The 24756-nt window shown below is 40.7% G+C and overlaps 1 protein-coding gene across 20 annotated transcripts in view; it reads right to left on the reverse strand.

Annotated features, from left to right (window-relative positions):
• Positions 1-24756, reverse strand: part of adgrb2 (adhesion G protein-coupled receptor B2) — a 362204-nt gene that overhangs the window by 142718 nt on the left and 194730 nt on the right. Inside the window, exon 1 of one of the 20 annotated variants that reach the window (XM_058047715.1) lies at positions 19708-20401. The exons of the other annotated variants lie outside the window; for them this stretch is intronic. The gene's annotated coding sequence lies outside the window, so the exon portion shown is untranslated. Of the gene's footprint in view, positions 1-19707; positions 20402-24756 lie in introns of those variants that run through there. 20 annotated transcript variants of the gene reach the window in all.

Below are 24756 nucleotides of genomic sequence, written 5' to 3' on the forward strand. Positions count from 1 at the left end.
CAGGACAATTACACAGGCCGCCATGTTTGATAGGGCTTACTGGTTTTAAATTAGCAAAGAAAAGCTTAGTTGGAACTCCATCCTACAAAGAGTGACAATAAGACTGGCTGACAACATTAATATGGGTAACATTTATTTCAGTTCGGTCAAAGTTAAGTAATCAAGTCAGTGATCAAACTGACATTTAGGATGGCCTTCCGAGTCCACAAACAGCAGTTTTTTATTTTTTAGTTATGTTGGAACTTTGCACTTTTTGAACTTAAACGTATAAATTTAACCCTAAATAAATGCTATTTTTAGATATTTATTATTATTTATTAGGCCCTGAGAACGTGACAATGGGACACCAAATGTCAACCTCACATATTTTGCTGTAATTACATTGCACATGAATATTTTAGACACATTTTAATATTTTTAAAGGACAGTATGTTTACAGAGCTCAAATTTACATAGCTCCAAAAATGGCTGCAGGCTTTGAGAAAAAGTAGCACCCTCTCATGGACAAATACATTTTTTTTAAAATTAGAAATCTTTCAATAGGACATTATTTGCCATTAGGAATGAGTGCCAATAGAAAATACCCCAAGGAGGTAAACTACCTTGTAAACTACACATTGAATAGTATGTTTACCAAGCGAACCTCATCCACACAGCTTCTGATGAGCCTGGAAAGCTTTGTGAAGCTTCAAATATGCTTGTCAATGTCACTGTGATTTATTCTAAGTATTAGTTATCAAACAACTTATTCATGTCGGTTTTAGGGCTTTATGAGTTCCTTGAAAAAAAAATGTTTTCAAAAGGAGCAGCTCTGTGGTGTGAAGATTACAGAAGCCGCTTTGCTCATTAATCCTACAGTAGCCCTCCATTTATATAATGGACGTCCAAATTGTTGTACAATGTTTGCGATAAGTCTGTCTTTGTCGTTGGGCTATTAAACACTCTTCCTACAGTCAGAGGCTGTACTGTGTATACATATAGTAGATATACACCTCTCTGGTCGGAGCCTGTGTGATGTGTGACTGAAAGCACAGGGGATATAGTGAGATTTGCTGACTGTGTGATGAATAAAAGGTAATTGGATCATATAAAAAAAATAAAGAAGAATACATTGGTGATAACCATGGTAATGGCAAAGTTTTTTTTTTGTTTTGTTTTGAACATCCCTAACATGTTTATACTTGCACAATACAAGATGTCCGAAAAGGACCCTCCCCCGATATGTTTATTTCCTGTGTTTAAATATGCAATATAAGTAACAAAAGGTATCCAGCATTCTATTCTATAAATTCCCAAATTATCTATCACTTTGTTGGATGTTATTATTACACCTTTAGAATCAGTCCAATAGTTTCTCATTGAAGGTCTAGTTACATAGGACAAATGGAAACATACTGGGAGAGGCAGGCACATAATAGATGCAAGGTTTTTCCTCACAAACTTGACTCACTTTCTCAAGAGGCACAGGAAATTCTTTCATTTTGGGGTCGTCATCAATCGTCCTTATCAATGTAACCAAATATATTTAGTTTTATTTCCAAACCTGTGTGATCACTGACGACTTCTCCGATAGCAACACCGTCCAAAAACCGAGAGAAAAAGCTTTTCATCTTCACTTCCAAACCACCACTGCAAAAATATAATGCAAAAAATAGATCCACTGCAGACTTGTACGCTAATCAAGGCACAATTGTGCTAATGAAACGTGAAAGAGACATCAAGAAAAGAAGCTTTAGCCTTCTATGAATAACATCAGCCTGAAATGTGACCCAATGTACTAAAACCCACAGCTGTGATCCGCTAGTCTGGCACCGTGTCGGGGTAGCTCGCTGTGATATTAAGTCGTCTCATATTATGGAGGCGGGGGAGAGTGACAGCGCTGAAACAAGAATTTGGCACTAAAACCGTCGCTAATGCTAATTCCTGCGGGGCTCATAAAAACATTAATCTGTAATAATGGCACAAATGTATACAGGCCAGGGGAGGGGTTACTTCCTTTTCCCCTCTGAGCCCTTGACAGTTGGACTAACTTTCGTTTTCGTGTTCCCAAAAGAGTGACTCAGCTGACATTCAACACATTTAACATGGAAGATCCCAAAGGGGGCCTCTCGGTGACATATCCAACACACATACAACATTTAATGGAACCTTCAGGGTACGTGAGCACACATTACGGCCATGAATGACTACCAGCCATTAACACCATCCCCCCTTTTTGCACCGAACGACAAATCTCCTTCAGTTTAACTTATTGCCAGTTTGATCCTCACTCCCTCCAACCAGTCACTATTGAGTCCCTGGGCAAGACAATTCGCCCACCTTGGTGTACGAATGTTTGGTGGTGGCCAGAGAGGAAACTGACAGGCATGTTTCTGGCAGACTACCCCAGGGCAGCTGTATCTACAGATGTAGAATACCATCATCCGTGTGTGACTGGGGAGTGAATTAATAATGGGTTTACTTCATTGTAAAGCGCTTTGGGTGCCATGAAAAGCGCTGTGAAATATTTTACAAATGCAACTATACTAACTGTATAGCATGAATTTAAAAGTATACTGGCTAATGAGTAGCATGAAAATGAACAGAGAGGCTTGGCAATGTTTTTACGATGCTGAAAACATGTATTACAATATTGTTTGTAAGCAAACTGCCCACTTTTCAATCCCGGAGATCTAACAATTCACTCCTACGGGAAAAAAATCATCATCTGTACATTTTCATCACAACTAAAAGCTTTTGTCATTGAGAGACAGACAGCATATGTGCGTACATGCAAAAAGAATGCCAGTCAGCCAACAAGAGATTTTGAGAGAGAGCATCAAACTGCTGTGAAATGAGTCAGAAGAGGGGATTAGCGAGGGGTTATAAGCCTGTTGTAGGAGTTGGGGCCTCTTTCGCTGAAGATCAGACAGAAAGTGGCACCGTAGCCAAATCAGACACTATGTTCTTCCCACACTCTGCTCCCCGCTTCTCCTTATCACTGTCACAGTACAATGAAGGCCACACAAGCCCCTTCTTGCAGCGCCAGACTCTCCGTGCAGAGACGAGAAATATGAGTTTTAATATGGTTTGAGGAGAAAAAAAAACACAATGTCAGAGGAATTACTGATGGACTCCATGTGCCACTATTGGTTTTGATCTTGTTCAAAATCAGTAGACACAGCGCAACGACGACACAAAATGAGGGGAAAGACAGTGAAATTTATTGACCAAGGAGGCTAATTTGACCCAAGAAGAGACTGAGGGCAGCAAAAAAACACAGCGTTGCAGCCAAATGGAGACTCTGGGGTATTTTACTGCAACATCCATCTGCTCAACCAATAATACGCCTTTGCCAATGGAAAAGCGCCAATAGTGAGTTGAGCATTAGCCAAAATATATGAAATTTTATTTAAATCAATCATTTTAAAGCATACAAATAGCTAAATGATACAATACAAGGCATTCAAGAGGCCTATTCAACGCTGTTATGAAGATATGTAGTATTCTACATTAAGTCATTAAATGTCAGTAATGTTCAGCGAGACACACAAGCACCAGACATGATCCGCTGGAACTACAGGCAACACACAAGTCTTGACTTATTTTCTGATATTATGTCTACTACTACTATTTAGGAGTGGGGTGTAATGCTTAAAATTGTATTGATGTCATTAACAGGTTTGCTTTGCTACAACTACAAAAATATAAGCCTATTTTGAGGAAATTCACTGGAATCAATCGTTATTAATGATCACTGTTTAAGATTGCATCAAAGCATCCTGAACACTGTTTTTTTGTTTTTGTTTTGATTTTTTCCAATGGTAATGACGCACCAATATTTTTGCAGAAAACATCTAAGACTTCAATGTTTGCAAATGTCATAGCATGTAGTCACGCTATGTTGACAGGAGCAGCAAATAAATCACAGGAAGTGAGATGGTGATGCCGTTGTTTCGTGTTGCGTCTCCAACACAGCACAGACGACAGCATTGTTAGTATTTTTCCCCCATGTAGGACACATTTGAGGCTGAAATAATGAACCCGTTTCCCTTGTTATCTCAAGTAAGATCCACTCGGTTGCATTACCTAAACAAAAAATATTGAACAATTCTCATTTACATTCAGATATGTACCACCCTTCATGTGAGTTATGCGAGTGTGACTTGACAGCCCACAATGGCCGACAAACACTGCATATAGCGACAAGACCAGAGCCGGAGGACTGAAGTACCCACTGTGGGATTGGCCTTTTACTTCCAATTAGGCTCAGTTATTTTAGACAGCTGCCAAAAAGAGCAGCAGCCCAACACATATTTCACACTGTTAAGAGTTTGCCTCCTTGCCAAGATGTTGCTATTGGTGTGTCTGGCTTTTACGGAGGCTGTAAAGACTGAAAGTCAATTAAAAGCATTCCATTGCGCTGAATGTAGTTGGGTCGTCCAAAAAAAGTCCAAATTTACTTGGGGACTTCAAGAAGGCAGACAGGTGCGAGCGCCACATTTAGCACATTGTTGCCTGTCACTTTCAATGTGACGAGGATTTGATGATATACGCCTCTACCCTCGGAGATGGATGAGGTTACAATTTACGAAGAGTGATAATGAGGCCGCTGCAAAATGACAAGAACATGACGGTGCATTTTCTATTGGATGATGGAACATCCTGTCTGCCAGAAGACAGGTATAGTGATGACAGATCATTGCGGTTAAATAACAAATGCACACACACAAATAGTCGAGTTGTTTCAGACAAATACTGCGTAAAGACACACACAGACACCTTTGAAATGTGTATAGAGATGAGATCTGGCTGTCAGCCAGGAAAGATATCCCAGCTATAATTTATGACCGTTAGCCTCGACTGAGCCTTGATTTTGCTGGTGGGAAAAAAGTAGATAAGGAAAAAAAGTTAGTTTCAGTTTCAAGTCTATACAAGGACACTGGCGGTGATGTCTCTAGTGGAGTCTGTTTGATCCAAAGTGAACTTTTTCTTTTTAACCATTACAGTGCATTACATTAGGTAATACAACATTGTATTTGTTTCATTTCATTTATTGATTGGTTACTTATTTAAACATATTTTTCTATTTATTTATGTAGATCTACAGTATTAGGGACGACAAACATTGAAGACGACATCTCCACTGAAAAGGAAAGAATGACTCGCAAAAGAAACGGTCATAAAAAAAATGCCAACATTTAGCGTCATTGATTGAATGTGACCAATACATTATTACTTAATATGCAGAAATGGCTCATGCAATTTAGTCATTCATTCATTCATTCATTTTCTACCGTTTATTTTCACAAGGGTCGCGGGGGTGCTGGAGCCTATCCCAGCTGTCTTCGAGCGAGAGGCGGGGCACACCCTCGACTGGTCGCCAGCCAATCACAGGGCACACAAACAACCATTCACACTCACATTCATACCTATGGACAATTTGTCTTTTTTTGGAATGTGGGAGGAAACCGGACTACCCGGAAAAACACCCCTCATTCACGGGGAGAACACGCAAACTCCACACAGAGATGGTCGACGGTGGAATTGAACTCGGGTCTCCTAGCTGTGAGGCCTGTGTGCTAATTTAGTAATTTTGTGTCATTTTATGGTAGTTGAAAATTACATATTTAATCCCATTGTATCCTTGCTTTAACATTTTCACACAGAAAGTTAAACTGAAGAGAACAGGTGAAATATTGACAGCGCCAACATGCAAAAAAAAAATATATATGGTGTGAATGAATGAGCAATAATAGACACTGATACTTCTCGGACATGTTGGGTCGTACAAATGTAGTGATGTGTGGGTCCTTAATATAATCAATTAAGCATATCTGAAACAAAACAATACAAGTTTTTTATAGGCATTGTTCATTGTTACCAGTTGCTATTGTTCAATCATGCAGCCTATGGCTGAAAACATAGTACCCAGTATCCCATATGGTTCTTGACAGACCAGCATTTATAGGCCTCTTATTAAACTGATAGTTCCTTATTTCCCAAAAGAATTTGATCCAGAGCATCCAAGCATGCCTGGAGAAATCCACTAAAGTATGAAATTTACTGACAACGGGATCTATCACCCAGCGGTAACGGACGGTAACCATAACTGACATTTATGATTCATTACGAAACGGTGGATAGAACAACAAGCTGTCGCTGCGAATGAAGGCTGGAACACCGCTTGATGTATACTTGTTACAAGAAAGGGGGGGAAATAGGGGGATGAGTGTGTGTCAGTCAAAGCAACCAAAGAGAGCGTATCAAGCAACATGATTCACTCGTTATTTCCATTCAAAGCATCGTGTGTTAATGAGACATTCTGGTGGATAAAGCAAAACACATTAATATGTGTACATATGTGTCCAATACATGTGATGCTACTGATGTTAGATATTGGTATTTTCTACTGTCAATTTAGTGACAGTGTAAAGGACCAAATCTACATTATAGACTGCCTCATAAAATAATGTAACATTTTTCATGCTTCAAGATATAGTCAAACTGTGATGTGTATGTTATATGTGCAACAAGTACCAACAAACTATAGAGCAAATTCTGCAGAGTTGCACATGTGCATATGCAGTATGTAATGTTTGGAAATATCTCTGCACGTAACTGCCTTATTGTTTTCTATTCCCAAATGCATGTACACCGCTGGAATGTAAAATAGAAGTGACAGACGTGCAAGCAGAAAAAACACAATATCAGTACACCTGGATGATCATGAGTGATTTTCACTAACTAGGAAGCCAAGGTAACCATAGCAGCACTTATGCAAAATGAAAATGGTATATCCCAATAGACAAGGTAGGATGAAACAGGAAACATGCTTCAGATACAAAAAAAAAAAGGACACCGAATAAACTCTTATAGTAATGGACAAATGTAAAAAAAAAAACAAAAAAAAAAACAATAATAATAAGAGGTGGTTTGGTTTTGGTTTCATTTTGGTTGTTTGGCTGTGTTGACTGTGTGTATTCACTTTTTAGTGATGTACTCTCTGTACTAATAGCATGCTGTGGCTACAGGAATGAATGCAAGCCGGGCCAATGCACACAAACAGGGGGGAAAAAGAAGGGAAAACAAAGACATCTGATGAGGGATGCTGTTAACGAAATCATTCTGCATCCTCATCTGAATAATCCCTACCTGACAACGGTCAGGATGAAAGATGTAATCACGCTCAATGAAGAGAACAACAACACAATTAAGGTGTTATGGCGGATGAGATTTGAACTTTAACTGTGGCATCCGGGGACAAACACACAGGGGAGAAATCTAACAGTTACATAGTTTGTTTACTTCAATCTGTTACTTACAGCATTGCCTAGAAAGTTAATTAAGGTTTTACGATGAACCCATAACTAATTAAAGGCCCCCAATTATGCAAAATTGACATTTGTGATGATGTTTTGACAGTAAAATGTGCCCGTATGGCCTGTTTATGACCACCTAATGTGAAAAATATATCATCTCCCTCACACGTGAGAAAAGACGCGCTAAAACAGCTGGTTTTAGAAGTCTGGGTTTCCATGACATCATGAAAAAAAAAGCCTTCATCCATGTCACATTACTTCTCACCCGCCCATGCCTATATAATCTCATCCTGTGTCCAGGTCCACCACTTCATGAAAGAAAAGCTTTGTAAAAAAAAAATAATAATAATAATTACAAAAGCAATTAATCGATTAATCGAAACAGCAAGCTTCATATTATCAATAAGAAAATAGAGTCTTACTTCCAATATCTCTGAGACACATTCTTCAATACTTTGTTGAAAAATAGTTTAATAAGGGACCAACAACATTTCCCATATTGTATGGACAGTATCATGACTTGATTGTGTCCTGTATCCCCATCACCTCCCCCCTGTGTCCATCCCTCACAAACCAGGAGGCCCGGTGGACACATCAGCACTCAATCATCGTATCATTCCTAACTGCTGTCAGAAACGAGTGGAAGGAATAGAAAAAGCGAGTAAGAGCGAAATGGGTATCGATCTGATCAGATATACTGCTGTGAGCAGGTCGGCCATGCTCGGCAGCTTAACACCCTGAAATAGAACACAAACGGGATTGAGTCGGTGTGGGTGGAATGTTTGTAAGGCAATAACAGCACTGGGACGGAGACGAGGAAGCAGCATTTCTGGCAGGTTCCAACTTTTGGAAGAAAGTAAATTGACACTGTGGAAGAATAAATGCATTTACCTGCATTTGTACAAAACTAGTGGCATGTGGGTGGAAAAAGTTCTAGCAAGGACAAGCACAGCAAAATGGTTTATTTCTACATTATTATATTTCAGTCTGGTTTAGAAATAAAAAGAAAAAAAGTGATTTATGAATATGAATTTTCAATTTAAAAACATTCTGCCGACAGATGATTGTGATGCTAATTTCTGCACATGTGTACATACTCCTGCACACACACACACACACACACACCCATAGACACCTACACAATGATTCATATGATCACACCAGCTCTCCTATTCACTCAATAGATATTTACAGCCGTTTAACCTTGCCTTAAGGGTGAATGGAGACAGCGTATTGAGTGTGTAGTCAGTGCCGTGTTGTCAGTGCAATGTGAACGCATAGCTGCCATTCATCCTTGAACATGGCCTATGAAGTATTTTTGTCGCTAGGGCAGTGGTGTGAAACTCACGGCACATGGGTCGTTTTCAGGACACCGGGATATATTTTGTGGCCCCTACTTGACGTCATGTTCGGAGGCACTTGCAGGGGGAAGCACAAGTCAGTGAATTCACGGTGAGTTTGTTAAATAGCAAAGTGAACAGGGTAGGGGGTGTTCACTCAACAGAACACTAATTACATTTGCAATGATGACAGTTGAACGGGTAAGTAAATGCACACAGGACAAGTGCTACAATGCTAACTCTAAACCTGTGACTTCAGCTAATTTTTACAAAACAAGTACCACAAAGCATGCTGGGAGTTGGCATCATTCCCAATACTTGATGTGGCCCAGTCTCGCCCAGACTCTACCTCCAGTGGTCCCCAGGTAAATTGAGTTATGAACACAGTTGGACTCACGGTGTATTAACAACACAATACAATGCAATATTTTTTTGGAAATTTTCAACATGCAAATACAAATACACTAAATACACATCATTGTACCGTCATAAAATGGCTGCAGAAAAGTGAGGGATGTACCAACGTTTGTCAGATACTGTAGATTTAATAGCGGAAATAGCCCTATTGTCATCCCAGTTTAATCCTCATATGATTTAAACACAATTTGCATACATGAATTAGAGTTACTCTTGAGAAAGGAAAGTAGACTGAATATTTACAGATGTTGCGAAGCAGATACTGATGGCGCAGCCCTGCAAGCATTTAGTATTCAAATAAGATCCAAAGGAACTTCCACTCCCAAGGATTCAATTGTAAAAAAGACACGTTTATTGCAAAATTCCCTGGTGGAAATACAGAGTTCTGCTCCACTTCTGAAGCAAACATGAATGCAAAGACCGTCTCCATTTGGAAACCCACTAGCCCGATTCCCGAGTGACGTTAGAGATTGACAGCATCTAATTACATTCATAGGTGCTGTATTCCTTCAAGGTTCTTGGGTACTATTCCATAATGTGAACCAAGATAGCCAGATTTAGGATCACTGGTAAAAATTGGGTCTGGGAGAGAGGTGTTGATGGTGTGGTGAGAGCAGACTGTACCGCGATGATACCAAAACCGCGAGGGGAATTAAAATGCTGCCAGACTCCAAGGTATAAAACCTATCTGAGCATCGCTCGGGATTTTCTTCTTCACTAGAGCACATATAGAGGAAGAAAATGTCATATTTTTTAATGTTCATGTGAGGTGACAACTTGCAAATGTTCCCCTTTCTGGAGATTACAGCATGATTGCCATCTCTTGCAAACGCTTCTCTATATATATTGTCATTGTCAAGAAAGCGTTTAAAATGATCGTAATGGGAAACTGGCAAAGCAATCTTTCTGCAGCTTTGGTGTAGATTAAAATGGAAAAACATGGCTTATATTTGAAATTGTAGTTTGATGAGTTTCCATGAGTTTTACATCTGTCTTAAATAGACAGAAGAAACTCACTTTTAACTCTTATTGTGCCATCTGCTGTTTGAGATGTGTTTATATAATCCTGCATCAATGCAGCACTAAAGATTCAAAGGAGCATGGGCTTTTATTGGGTACATTTGTTCAATTCCACACAAGACAACACTTGGAGCAAATAGGGGATTCTGCAGAAGCCAAAGGGGAGTTATTATTTGAGCAGAGAAAATGAGACTGATTAACAATGCAAACTACACCGCGTGGCTCTGCTGGGTTTTCTGGCAGCACTTTGGGCCAAGTAGTTTGTCACCAAGATTTAGCGTTGCATTTGACCAACAAGCAATCCAATTTTGGCATCTTTATTTACTGTCAACAATCTACCAATGGACAGATTTTGTTTGGGAAAATCCTTGTTTAGCTTGGGAACCAACATGATCTTGTGTTTTAATGTTTGCACGTAGCTTCACACACCACAATGTGATGAGGACCATCACATTAAGGCCTGCACACACTCCTCGTGCTAGAGGTGGTAATACATCACAGAGGTCCTGAGTAAGGTTAATTACATGGTCGGCCTATGCAACTCTCCCATTGTATCCACCTGCTTAATTGATGTGAAGGTAGCAACAGCACCACATGACGACAACCCGTGGTCATGATGTTTAGTCGAGAGGGCAGAGCACATCCTCCAAAAATATAGATATGTCTTGAAAACATGCACTCTTTTGTCTCCATCACCCATCCCTCTATTATCTACACCGTTTATCTTCTGCAGGGTCACAGGCGGCAGGAGCTGACATTGGGGAAGAACTCAGGTAACACACAGTACAGACGTAAAATCAATGGCAGGGCTCACACATGAGAGAAAGACAGCCGCTCACGTTCACACCTGCGGGTGAGAGTTACCAATTAACCTTTCTCTTCCACCACCTATAAAACTTCTTGCTGGGATGCCACAATGCTCAAAATGACACCTCTGTGCCGCAGGCGAGGGATACCGCTGCACACCAATCAATCAATGTCATACACTGCTAAACTGCCAACTTGTTTTGATGTGTCTTTGTAATGTTGAACTACAGCATGAAGACATTTTTGTCATCCTTTATTTGTTCCAGTCCTATAATACCAAGAATTATATCACACAGGTGAGTACCAACGTCACTGTGTCAAGCATGGTGGTGGGTGTGTCATGGTGTGACACAGTGGTATTTCCTTGAATGCTCTAAAATGCACTAGTCCGCTCTAGAATGGTGCAAAATGTCCCCACAATTTGCCTGTGAAATCAATATTTGGATTAATTTTTATGAATACTTGTAACAACTTTACACACATCAACTAAAAGAGTCACCATATAAAAAAGTGTGTTAATGATATACACCAATATTATAGGTAAATAAGGATGGGAAGAGGGGCGGCACGGCGATCGAGTGGTTAGCGCGCAGACCTCACAGCTAGGAGACCAGGGTTCAATTCCACCCTCGGCCATCTCTGTGTGGAGTTTGCATGTTCTCCCCGTGCATGTGTGGGTTTTCTCCGGGTACTCCGATTTCCTCCCACATTCCAAAAACATGCTAGGTTAATTGGCGACTCCAAATTGTCCATAGGTATGAATGTGAGTGTGGTTGTTTGTCTATATGTGCCCTGTGATTGGCTGGTGACCATCCAGGGTGTACCCCCCCGCCTCTCGCCCGAAGACAGCTGGGATAGGCGCCACCACCCCCCATGACCCTCGTGAGGATAAGTGGTAGAAAATGCATGAATGTTCCTGAAATCATGAAACCATTCACAGCAAGATGCTGCTAATTGTCTCCATGGCAACACTACACTGTCAGACGGTACACACCTGGCACGTTGTCGGGCCACTCAACATGCTAACACGGTGCAATTCCACCTGTCTACTATGTTTGTTCCAAGGTGAAACACAGACAAGCCAGTAAAATGCCTCATATAAAAGTCACACACGCCAATAAAAAAAAAAAAAAAAAACAAGAATGGGGCACATAACATCACAGCAAGTCTGTCTGGCGGGTTATGTTATCTCAAACTTCATTCAAACAGGCATGTCAATACGCCAAGACCCACAGGAGTGTTTTATTCTGACTTATTCCATGCTTTGCAATAAATGTTGCCTTGCTGTTCACTAAGCAGGAGAATAAAGATGTCATATGTCACGCGGACGTGTGGATAACGTAATAAACCAGCAGATGACATTGGAATTGTCCTCAGGGGCCAGATGGTGATACAAGGGTTGGATAATGGTGCATTGGCTGCTCTGTGCTGTTTGGCTTCATTGTCGAGCTTAATTCTTACAAATGGGAACAACCTGCTTGGAGTGTGCCCTTATGGATTTAACCACCGCGGAGTTCCATTTGTGACATATTTGTATGCATGAAATGTACTTAATCATACAGTATCACTGCATTTTGTTCTAAAATATTAATCATGTGCATACATTATTTTGTTTTATTTTGCCCTATATTAAAAGGGCATCTTTGTGAAATATTTATACAGCTCCAAAGGGTTAATGTTGATCCATTTCGAGCTAAAAGCACACCAAGGCATGAGGTCCCACTTTTCCCTCCACATACACAATAACTAAGCACACATCAGATCGCATCAGATTACACCAAAAAGGCGTCTCTGCTCCTTCCATCTGCTTCATCAGAAAGCAGCTTTTCACTTGTTGGCCCAAGCACACTCCTCTAAGAGGGCTCGTATGAGGAGCAGAGGGGTGCCGCAACAAGTACATGATAATGACTACAAAACAGAAGGGGCCAACATAACATGTAGTTTGCCTTCATTTTGACAATTTTAGGTAATACAAAACAGACATTTCAGAAAATGGCTTCAGTTTCAATGGGTTCAGTTTGTGCTAGAATGCTTTCCTACACATGTGTGTGACCGGTATGACTACAAGGTGCCACGCAATTGTGGCTGTGTATGGTATTTCCACACATTACAGAGACTCCTAAATTGTAAAATTACCCATATGTGTTTTTTCCCCCTCTTGTTACTGATACAACTTCAATCTACCAAATAACAAGACTCCGTTGCAACAGCAAAATAAGCAGTCATGGCATTCATCCCATAGCTGTGTTTTCCTTATAAATCAGAGAAGTAGTCAGTAGGGATCATGGTTGACGCTGCCAATTCGGCCATCCATGGGGGATTATGATTTTTTTAAACAAATGTATTCAAATATTTTATTCCCATTTACGTGTTTTAGTGTTTTGTTTTGTTTTTTATAGCACCACCTGTTGTTTCACCAGCAAACATCCAGCAAAGTAATTCTCAACACCAGACTGATAACATATGAAAATAGCCATTTATCTGTGGAGAACTCATCGCAGTGCAAGCAGAGAGAAGCCACCTCAGTAAATAAATATACCATAAAACCACCCAAGAAGGCTCGGCATGCCCTCCTGAACTACACTACACTATAAAGTAAGAGTTGCAGATGCTTTGGATCAATAGGGTCTGCCAGTTCTCGTTCTTTCTCAGATCCCCAAGGGCCATTATAAAAAATACAGCATGAAAAGCAAATATTTTTTGGCTGGGACCGAATAGTTACTGCACATTCATATTGCAGAGTCACTGCCTGGGACTTTATTTACCCTGTCTCTTTGTTTTATAACAATTCATTGTGTGGTCGATTAATTAAAGAAGTGATTCTTGACAATTAAATTACTCCTCTCTTTGCCCTCGCATCCTCCTTCCGGCCAACAGAGCCCAGAGCCTCCCAGTGAAACCCATCCTTTCACATTCCTAGCCAAAAGGCCTTCATTAATTGTAGACAGCGGTTCCATAGGCTGGCTTTTGTTTCCTGATGATGGGTTTTTTCGCCTTAGCTTCACCCAAGCCCAGTCATGCTTATAGAACACCCCAAACACAAACAGTACTCGGTGCAAATATTGACACGGTCACCCGAGGCCACGCCAAATGAGTGCCGCCCCAGTGAGAGAGGCATCTGTGACTCCAAATGGAGCATGGCAAGCATACAAAGTAGGGGAGCACCATACACGCTGCTTCAGATCTCTTCTCTGTTTCCACCTGGTGAATCTTTGACTGTAAAGCTTATTATATCTCATCAAATGCAAAGAAAGCTCTGGCTTCCATATAATTATCCATCAAGTTGGGCTTTAGCGGCACCAGTGGCTCATTGAGAAGCTCATTAGAAAGTGAACACTGTTTGCAGTACATTCTCCCCCTGTGCCACCATTGCCTGCACATTGCATTGCTTTAATCTCTCTTTTTTTAGCATGTGCATAACAGGAGGTCACATAGATAAAAAGCAAGGTTTGTATGCACAAACCAAAAAGAGAGCGAAAGCAGTGAGGTGGGGAGTTAAGGAAGAGGGGGAGGCAGCAGTGCCGGCATTAGTGCGTGACATGTGGGCGGATATTGAAGATGCTATTAGTATCACATTTACAGGCCTTATAAAACTGCCAAAGAGTTGGGTGGTTTTCATACATCTTCGGCTGATACGTGTCACATCGCAGCCATGATGATCATTCAGTGATAGCGATGTCATTGCAAGCTGTCAGTTAGTCCGATTTACCCTGCACATTTCATCACTGGTTTCAGGAACATATATGCAGTATCTCACAAACAGGAGTAAAGCAATTGTGTTTCAGAAATTGTTTTTAGCATTTATTTTTTTGTGGATAGCAGAGGTGGGTGAAAGTCAGTGTTTTGCAAGTCTTTAATCGCAAGTCCCTGGTCAAGTCTGAAATAAACCCATGGAAGTCCAAGTCAAATCTCAACTTTCTACCACTCTCCAGTCGTCTGGCGCTCACTTAAATGTAATCCACAACCTGTGTTCTTAAAACTGATTGGACATTAAGACGCAAACAATGCGGCAGATACTGTGGGAAAATCTGTTGTCTTGCTGGAAATGAATGAATGTTAGTTGAATACTTTTTGCTCAACACACTCATTGAAAATCTCAATAGTTCATATCGTTGCAGCGTGACTACCCAGCATGTCTTGCGGACATTTGGAAATAACTGTTTGAATAACATGTTGTGTTTAGCGCTTAGTTAATGTGCTGTGGATGTGTTTTGTTTTGTTGCACCGTGAGCAAATATGACGTTCTGTTTGGTGCCACCCATACACAGATGGCCCCTCCGCCAAATTTTTTAACCCAATGTGGCCTGCGAGTGAAAAAGTTTTCCCATCCATGATCAAGGGTCAAACCGATTACTTGACTAACCAAAGCAGGACTTTTCGGCTCCATCAGCTAATTACTCGCTCACTACAGCCCCGATAGTAAATGTATACAGCAACACAATCAACTACTCTGGCATCTCTAACATATATACCATTTTACGCCGATGGTATTGTCTGTTGGAAGCATCATTCTGTGAAAGCGCCACATTGAGCTATCTAACTGTGGTGCGTGGTGATGGGGTGGGGGTTGATCTCATTTTGGATTCTGGCCCGAGTGAGGATCAGTAAGTCCGAGCTGGAGCCAAAAGGCTCCACATAAAGAGGCTCATCCCAGACAAGCTAAAGAGCTCTCTAGTGAATTCTGCGGACGTTGGCTTTCAATGCTCAGGCGCATTAGACTTAAACCCAGGATGGATCGGCGGTGCTTTGAGAACTGATCTCTGTATACAACTCTAATATAAAAAAAGTCAACTGAGTAAATTCATTTGTAAGGTGCCTTGTAGCTGGAGCGGTTCCCGAAAGCTGCAAGTTGAAGTTGCAAAAGTTGACATTTATAAACAGGCATTCAGCAGCAACCTTGACTTTCTGTCACCTGTCCGGTAAGAATCCGTACGAATTAATCACACGCTGTGTCTCTTTGACTTTATTGACCTTGTGTTGATGTCATCGCTGAAATACCATTTTAGTCATTTGAACACAGACATGCATGGGGATCTGTTCATTTTTCCAAGTGGTCATATGGAAACTGAGTCACGTTTGCACAATTGATTTATTTTGTTTTGTCTTGTGGAGTTTGCTGCAATGATTTTCTTTGGGCTTGATGTGTGCAATTTGTAAACCTTTGTTTAATGACAAAAAGAAAAATCTCCAGAGGAGAAAATTGGTATTCCATTGACATTTTTTAGGATCCCTGCCCATGGCGTTGAAAGTAAAATTCATCATGGGGTACTTTTAAAGAAGGGTGCGGGGGCATATAAAAAATAAAACAAAAGCTTGTTTTTGCTGCTATTTTTCATGAGCTGAACTCAAGCATGTTTCATTTTTCTATGTCAACACAAGGCATATTTCTCTCAAATGTTGTTCAGTAATCTGTTAGTGAGCATTCATGACGCACCCTGCTTAGACAGCATGGTTATTGCCCATGTACACTTTAGGTTGGGCACAATAAAAGGACTACAAAAGGTGCAGTTTCACTGTATAAATCATGATTTGGTATAACAATTATTTGCCGTAAATACTGTATAAATACAACATAGTATATAAAATCCATTTACAACCTTCATTAAATTAGAGCCCTAAATACATGAAATAGTAACTAACCTATAGTCACCTTCACATTTGTATTATTCATCATAGTAAACATAACGGGAAATAACGCATTGAAGACATACATAAGCCTTGAGCTTGTGTGTTGGCTAGGGGAGGAGATGAAGTGGTGGACAGGAAGTGATGTCCGAGGTATTCAATTAAGTTTCAGCTAGCTGTGGCTTAAAGCCACAACAATACTGTAGTGTCAGTAGCAAATGCCGGTTGTGGTATAATAATAATAACAACAACAACAATTCAGACCGGGGATAAAATCTTGTTCCAGCGATGAAGTCTGGTGCTTGTGTGTCATTACAGTAACACTACTGACAACCAGTGACTAGTGCAGAATGACATGGCAGTTTATTTGAATGAGTCTTTTGAAAGCCTTCTATTTGTTGTTTAATTCATTTTGCCATTTTTATGCTTACTAATTTATATTATTTTTACTTGTATTAGGACGTGGTCAACCACGAAACAGCATGTTTTATTACTATAGGCGCAAAACGTGAATCACAACAGGGACAGCTGCCAAACATGCTCACTGGTGACATACCATGAACACAGAGTTTAAACTTCGGCACATTTTCATAGTGAAAGACTGCTTTTTCATGGCAACATTTTTCCAGGGCTATGGTTACCAGGAAAATGGAACAAAATTAAAAGACAATTAAACCAAATGTGTGATTTCCCACTAAATCTACACCAGAAGGCGACGCCAGGGGATACCAACATTACACACTAATCACCACACCATCCTGACGGCCATTTTTGGGTTCAAATTCCCTGAACCACTTCACTCAGCCATTGTCCCTGACTGCTGTTTGTCCTCTACTCAGCGGGGTTACAAATCAGCCCTCTCATATCCAACTCATCAGCCATCAACCCTGGGTTGCTCATCACTGCTAAATGGGGACACGGCCCTGCCAGCTCCATTAGTTCTCAACGGCAGCCCCAAGAAATAAAAACAAAATGGGATTATTCACTGTATCTTTAAAATAAGAAACCAATGTCAAAGCTGTCCTCTGAATATGGCTCATACATTTTACATTATTTTATCACAGCAATATGACCAGGAATTACATTTTAGGTAGGGAGATGATGTACCGCTGTAGGAGAACTGAAAGTGCATTGCCAAAAATTGAGCATTGATACTGGAATATATGGTTTAAAATGTTGTTTTCTTGTCCAATGTAATAGATGCCATGCATCTCGTACAACAATGGAGCACAAACATTAGCGATGCGAGCATGCCTGTGTGTGCTACAGTACAAACATTACAATTGCAACATCAGAGCTCTGAGATGTGTAGCAAAGCCTGATTTCGCCAATAATGCTGTTTCACGGTTGCCTATTTGTCTAAACATAGGGATATTTCAGCAAAAGATTGGTGGGTTTCTTCCGAAATTAAGCATTTAAGCAAAAAAAATTACAAAAATAAAAAATATAGATATATTAGACACTACAGATGCATCCAAAGGCATTGATGAATTGTAGTATTATACACTGGTCACTTGGTGTCAGTAGTGCTACTCATGCTCAAAGAGAGACAAAAAAAGACTATGATCGCCTAAACAACAGGCTTTTAGAGCAGATTGAATTATCTCATAACACATAATAGCCCCTAATAAAAAGGCTACTCTTTCAGAATGCAAAGCTGAAACTCGACTCTGAACCCACATCACTTCTTGTCTGCCACTCCCTTAGAGCCCCTAGGGAAAACATTTATGGTAACACACAAGCATGTGTCCTATTTATGTCTGCTATATTGGTAACATGAGTGTGTGAGTGACTATAGGGGTGTTATGCCATGTCTAGAGGGCTCTAATAATTCTTAAGAAACATATTTTGAAGGCCCTAAAGAGGCTTTATGTGCTCCAACTAGACAATATATCATTTCCAAAGAAGGAATCTACTTTGCTGACATTCAGCTATCACGGTTATAGCACCACCTCTTGCTTTGGCATGCACATAGCAGCATGTGTGAAGTTTTTAAAGATAGTTTTAAGAATAAAAGGTGGCCTATTCGGGTCATTACAGGATGCTGTGTTATTAGGGTTGGGTGCTGAATAGAATGTTTAGGGTGCAAGCTCCACAGATGTGCAGATAGAGAGACTATAGAGGGGAGGAGTTGTTTTTTTTTTTTTTGCACCGACGTTGTTGCATCCCGGCTTGTCATCGCCTTTCAGCGTCACCTCAGCCACCTGCTTGCAAGCCAGGATTGTCGCCGGGATTCTTTCCTCGGTATCGAAAAACGCTTTCAGAACTTGACTAAATGTTAAAAATGACAAGGCAGAAGTAGGAGGAGGCGGAGGGGGAGATGGCGGGAAGGTGCAGTGTACGAGAAGCAGCACTGCGGCATGACGCTCGCCACGCTGACAACAACAGACGCTTGCAAAGCAAACCGGAGCTCAATTGCGTGAAGTGATCACTTATCCCCCAAAGGAGCGCGGTTTAACCCACCCCTGACCCCCACCATCGATCCATACGTGAACACCGTGACGTCTTGAGAAGACACATCCACTTGAAGTCATCAGTTGCGTGAACGTGATCCAAATCCATATATACCCTTGCTGATCATTCACATTACGATGTAAATTATGTTTTTTCAGGTGTGTATGTATGTGTGTGTGTGTGTGTCAGAGAGAGTTGGAGGTGATTCGAGGAGGGCTACTGCGCAAAGTTCATCAATAGACACTTCATTAGGAACACCTGTACAATGTAATGGCACCAAATTCAAGTGATACACACATTACAGTTACCAAGGGGGTTTCTAATATGTTTCACCTTGTTTGCACCTCCGATATGGGAGCCTGAATGCACCACTGCAAAACCAATACATCTGCAACAAGGTCAAATACCTCAGAGTGCCAATCACAGCCGAGCATCACTTCCTTGAACTGGCGGTCGTGAGACTTGTACCGGTGTACCTAATGAAGTGACCTACGCTGTCACACTGTCGCTGCGGCATTCAGTGGCTCAACTCAATATGTTGTTTAAAAATGCACCGGAATCGAACCGGAATGTGTGATTTTGCAATGTTTTGGTGGTAAATCCTCACATATCAGTGAACCTCATGCGTTATGCGATTAGTCTACAGGCTTACATGATTTTTTAAAAAAATCAATAGATTTCTTCACCTCCCCCTCCAAACAGCATGCGTCAAGAAACATCATGTGTTAGAACAAATGTGTTACCTGATCGCTGTCAGAAGTAGTTATTTGATGTAACGAGTAATCCCCGATCGGTTCCGTGGATCCAAATTAAGTTTCTCATCCATGGCACGTCTCAGGTGGGGGCTGAGAGAGAGACTATCATTCATTCATTCATTCTGGATGCAGCTCCGGAATCTTCTCCACACAAAATGTTCTCTTGGTGAGGCATCCCGGGGAAAAACAACAAACCAAAACCAAAACAAATAAGGAGAAATTAAACATGGAATGGCGACTATGTATATATGTATAGTGTGAAATCATAAAGTAGCCATGAGTCAAAGAAAAGCACAAACCAGGTTAACACGAAAGGGTAAAGGAAAGCAAAAGAAAAAGGAAAGGGGGAGGGTTGTTGTGGCGGTTGTTAAATAATAAAAACATAAATCCATGTCATATAATCTCCATGGTTTGTCGCATGTATATTCCAAAGCAAAGAGACAGGCTGCAGCAGCAATCTTTTTTTCTACTGATGCCCGGTATTCCAAGTCCAACTGAGCTCTTCATTTGAAGCAAAAAAAAAGAAAGAAAAAAGCCAAAAAATATATTGTAACTAAGCCCCCCCTCCCTCTCTTTATCCAGTCAGATGGAGGGGCGATAACGTCTTGTGCTGTGCTATTCGAGAGAGAGCATCCACAGGCAGCGGCTGGCTGTGAGTCGGGCATCTGCCTCCTCTGCAGTCGCTTCTCAAGCGGAGGAAGGATGCGCGCCCCCGCTGCCCTCCACCGGGGAATCGTCGTCAGGCGCGTTCGCAACGGAACACCCCCCCACGTCCTCTCACCCCTACCATCCCGCCCACTCTTGCTCTTCGCCAAGTCGTGACGTCCACACACGGACTTTTCAAATGCAAAATAACTAGCATTTGTATTGTACGAACACATACAATGTACGCTCGTTATATATAACGGGCTGCAGACATCATGATGCTGGTTATTATACACATGCTAAGGAAGGAAGGAATTGGGGCTGTGCTGGTTTAAACACATCAACATAGAGCAATCCTTTTTTTTTGGTGGCGCTATGACAAGGACTGAGTATAATCATTGCTTACTGTAAATGTTCTAATTATAGCAGAGGACTTTATTTACTGACCGACTCTACATCTAGGAACTGGACTATTAGGCTATTTGAACATACTTAATTGTGTCATATGTTGCCCACTCGACATCCATTGCAGCCTGGTCATCCTGGAAGGGGGATTAACCCATGACCCCCGGCCCCCGCCCATGGTCCCCTCTCAAAAGGGTTTTTGAGTTTTTCCCGACAAGAGCAACCACCACTGTATAGCACATGCAGCTACTATCATCTTGTGGTGTTAATAAAAAAATATATATATATATATCAGGAGGTTGCCTACAGCCACAGCTGTGAATGTCAATATCTTTGACCCAACATAAAATATTACATACTCCGGCGTTTGCTTGCTTTTGTAGACCTCACACAGCAACTATAGGAGACTTGTAGCATTTATGGCCAGTCATTTTTAAGAATTTGCTATGTTGTGAAGAACTGGGAGTTGATTAATCATGCCCTGAAGACATGTAAACAAAATGTAGTATGCTACTTAGCCAGCAGGGGTGATACGTTTGATACCTAGTTTGTAGTCTAAAGAAGCAGGACAGAAAGACGCCAAGTCCGCCATGACGTCATCATGAATGCTGGATTCACAATGGGTTCCTCGTGTTTTGCCATTTTTATGTACAGTAGCTAAAAGATGTCAAAATGTCATGTCAAATCTAAATATGTTTTAATCTTCCATAATCTTCCATATTGCCAAGTGATGTATGCTCTATAACTGAACACAATCTGGTAGTTTTGCAATTCACTGGAGGGTAAAAACTGGCAAATCTCTGCACAGGTATTTTCTGAAAATAGATTTGAGTGCACCTTGCAACATATTAGCGTCTCCCATTTTCAAGATTAACAATTTTGAAATTGCTCATCCACGTGAGTGCATAATCACATTCTGTTTATCCTCCGATTTCAACATGCTTTATTCAAAGATGCAAAACTGCAGAAGGTGAACACCTTTCTATAAATATATGCAGTGCTATTTTCCACCTATTACTGCTCTCAGTTTGTTTTGCATGAATAATTTACCTTTAAAATTTGACTTGACAATGCTTTGCCATGTTAGAATGTTAATAGAAAGCCCGCTATACATATTGTAGCGCTTCCACATTTGTCTTCATCCTCATGCCAAATAGCAACCACAGTATTGAAACATCCTTCAAAACTGACATGCTCACATCCTCATACATCAACTAGTCAGAGTAAACAGTACCTTGGAAGAAGAAAAAAAAAACGGCATCACCAGAAAGTGACATTTTTCATTAACCCTCAACACAGACAGAGACAGAATAATCATATTGTCAGGACTGTTAAAGTTTCTCAGCGTTGGACAAGTGGATGTATTATGTAAACACTTAAGTGTACACCAGAAGAAGGTCACAGGGATTTGTCAGTGTCACCCATAAAAAAATATAAAAATATATATTTAAAGCCATAATATGAGAAACAAACAAAGCTGTATTTTTTTTTTTTTTTTTGGGGGGGGGGGGGAGTTGGCTGGGCAAATGAGTTAAAATATGTGAATGAAGTCAACATCCCCCCCCCCAAAATTGTATGATTATTCAAGAAGAAAGTTGATAAAAGACCAAACTACTCTCTACAAATACACGTTTCCACCTCTTTGAGAAACCTGAGATGCAGATTTTCCTTGAAATGTATATCATATGGATGTGGGCTAGCTAACAAAGTGGCCTCTGTATCCTTTCATTTTCCAGTATGTGGACCTGGGTTTGAAAAAGCTGGTACCCTAAACCTTCTACATAAATAGATGTATTGTGACATAATAGGAGTTTGTAGCAGCATAACAATTTCAGCACCATGGAGAGCAACGTGGAAATCCTTCTGTTCAAGATAATCAGCCAGTTTCAAAAAAAAAAGCTAAACAAGCTTGTCAGCTATTCTTCCACAGTGTCGTCTGTTTTTGAAACAAGAAAATGTCCCATTGAATATATCCTTCTGTAAATACGTCCAAAATAGTCTGTCCATTTATTGGAGCGTCACAGAATCCAGTCTTACAAAAATGAATGAATGAAGTTTACACTTGCACTCTGCCTTAAACATGACTGCTTAGTCGAAAGACTGCCAGTGTGGTCCACCAAGGTTCTTGGAAGTTGACCCTCGTGACCCCTTGGGACTTGATGGACGATCCAAACTACCAGGGTAAATAGGAAAGTTCCCAAAAAGCTTACAGCGGCGGTGGAGAAGATTCTTGCACTTTTGGTAATAGATTTAAATTATTATGATGATCATTTTTTATTGCGATTTTAGCAGGATTTTTGTTTTGAACCATTTATTTACCAACCATTCATTGCCATTGACTCATTTAGGGTCAATGGCAATGAAAAACAAGGAAAATAAAGTTTAATTTTCCATCCAAAACTTTTGAAGTAACTGAAGTGCCACTGGGCCTTGGTGAAATCATTATCAATGCAACTTCTCACACCAAAAACAACTTCTAGTCTTGGCATCAAATAGTTCACAAACCAAGCAAACTGGCAGCAGTTTATATAAAAGCATTTATATGCTGTAACACATGCTAGGTTGATATCTGTTGAAAACAGGAAGGGTTTGAGGGGCTGGCATGAAGCCATACTATTTAATAATATGTATTATTTTTAGATAAAACGTTATCTACTAATTACCCTGCATTGCTTTTAGTAAATATTAAACTTGTGTGGGGAAGGATTGTTGCTATAGTTCAGAATTACAGCTGACCTGCATGCTTCAGGAGGCAGCTAGGTCAACTTGCCTTATTGTCCATGCTGCAACACACACATACAGTGCACGTACATGCATCAGCACAAGTCAGAGGAGCCCCTTGACCTGATTAGCAGACATCTGCTGTAGCCACAGGGTGTCCTCCTGTATGGACACCAAAGGAAGAGTGGTGGAAGAATGGCAGGGTTACAATGTGAAGATGCAAATCAGAGGAGGACTAAAATCGTCTTGTTGGACTTGGCACTAGTCAAGACGGGCTCAAACCTTTAACCTTCATTGCTCCATTTGGACAAAGACCTACATATGGTTGCATGTAAGTTTTGTAGATGAATGTCAAGTATAATGTGTTGGTGTGTGTGCTTAATGCGCAGTCCTCTGGATCCTACTTAGGGTGGGAGCTTTGTAAAAAGCAGTGGTCCATGAAGCTAACTACAGTTCCTCCCTGATCAAATGTGACAATTATGACGGTGCTCCTGGGCACAAAACTCCCTTCCGGCTCCCCAATCCATTCTTTTGTGTTCTCTCTCTCTACTGCCACCTTCTCTTTTCATCCGCTACGCTGTTGCCCTTTACTCTCCCATGCGAGCAGTACTTCTACTTTTGTTGTGTATTTACTTTCACTCTGTGCTCAGAAGGGATCTTTCTACCAGTTTCCACAAGCTACAGTGGAACCTTGGTTAGCATCATTCATTTCTAATAGAAAACCCAACTCTAAACAAAACGAACACTAAGCACAATTTTCTAAAAAAAACAAAAAAAAAAGATTGTTAACACAAAACATGCACAATATTATTTATGATATTCATTCATTCATTCATTCATTCATTTTCTACCGCTGATCGTAACAAGGGTCATAGGGGTGCTGGAGCCTATCCCAGCTGTCTTCAGGGGTACACCCAGGACTGGTCACCAGCCAATCACAGGGCACATATAGACAAACAACCATTCACACTCACATTCATACCTATGGACAATTTGGAGTCACCAATTAACCTAGCATGTTTTTGGAATGTGGGAGGAAACCGGAGTACCCGGAGAAAACCCACGCATGCACGGGGAGAACATGCAAACTCCACACTTATATGGCCGAGGGTGCAATCAAACTCAAGTCTTCTGGCCTGCGTGCTAACCACTTGTCCGCCGTGCAGCCCCTATTCATGCTATATTACATAAAAATCATCGTTTCACATGGAGAAAACAAATGTATACAAATGATGAATGAACAGGGGAATTAAACATTCAAAGTTA

Source organism: Doryrhamphus excisus, chromosome 14 (assembly GCF_030265055.1).
Source record: "Doryrhamphus excisus isolate RoL2022-K1 chromosome 14, RoL_Dexc_1.0, whole genome shotgun sequence".
Classification (NCBI taxonomy): domain Eukaryota; kingdom Metazoa; phylum Chordata; class Actinopteri; order Syngnathiformes; family Syngnathidae; genus Doryrhamphus; species Doryrhamphus excisus.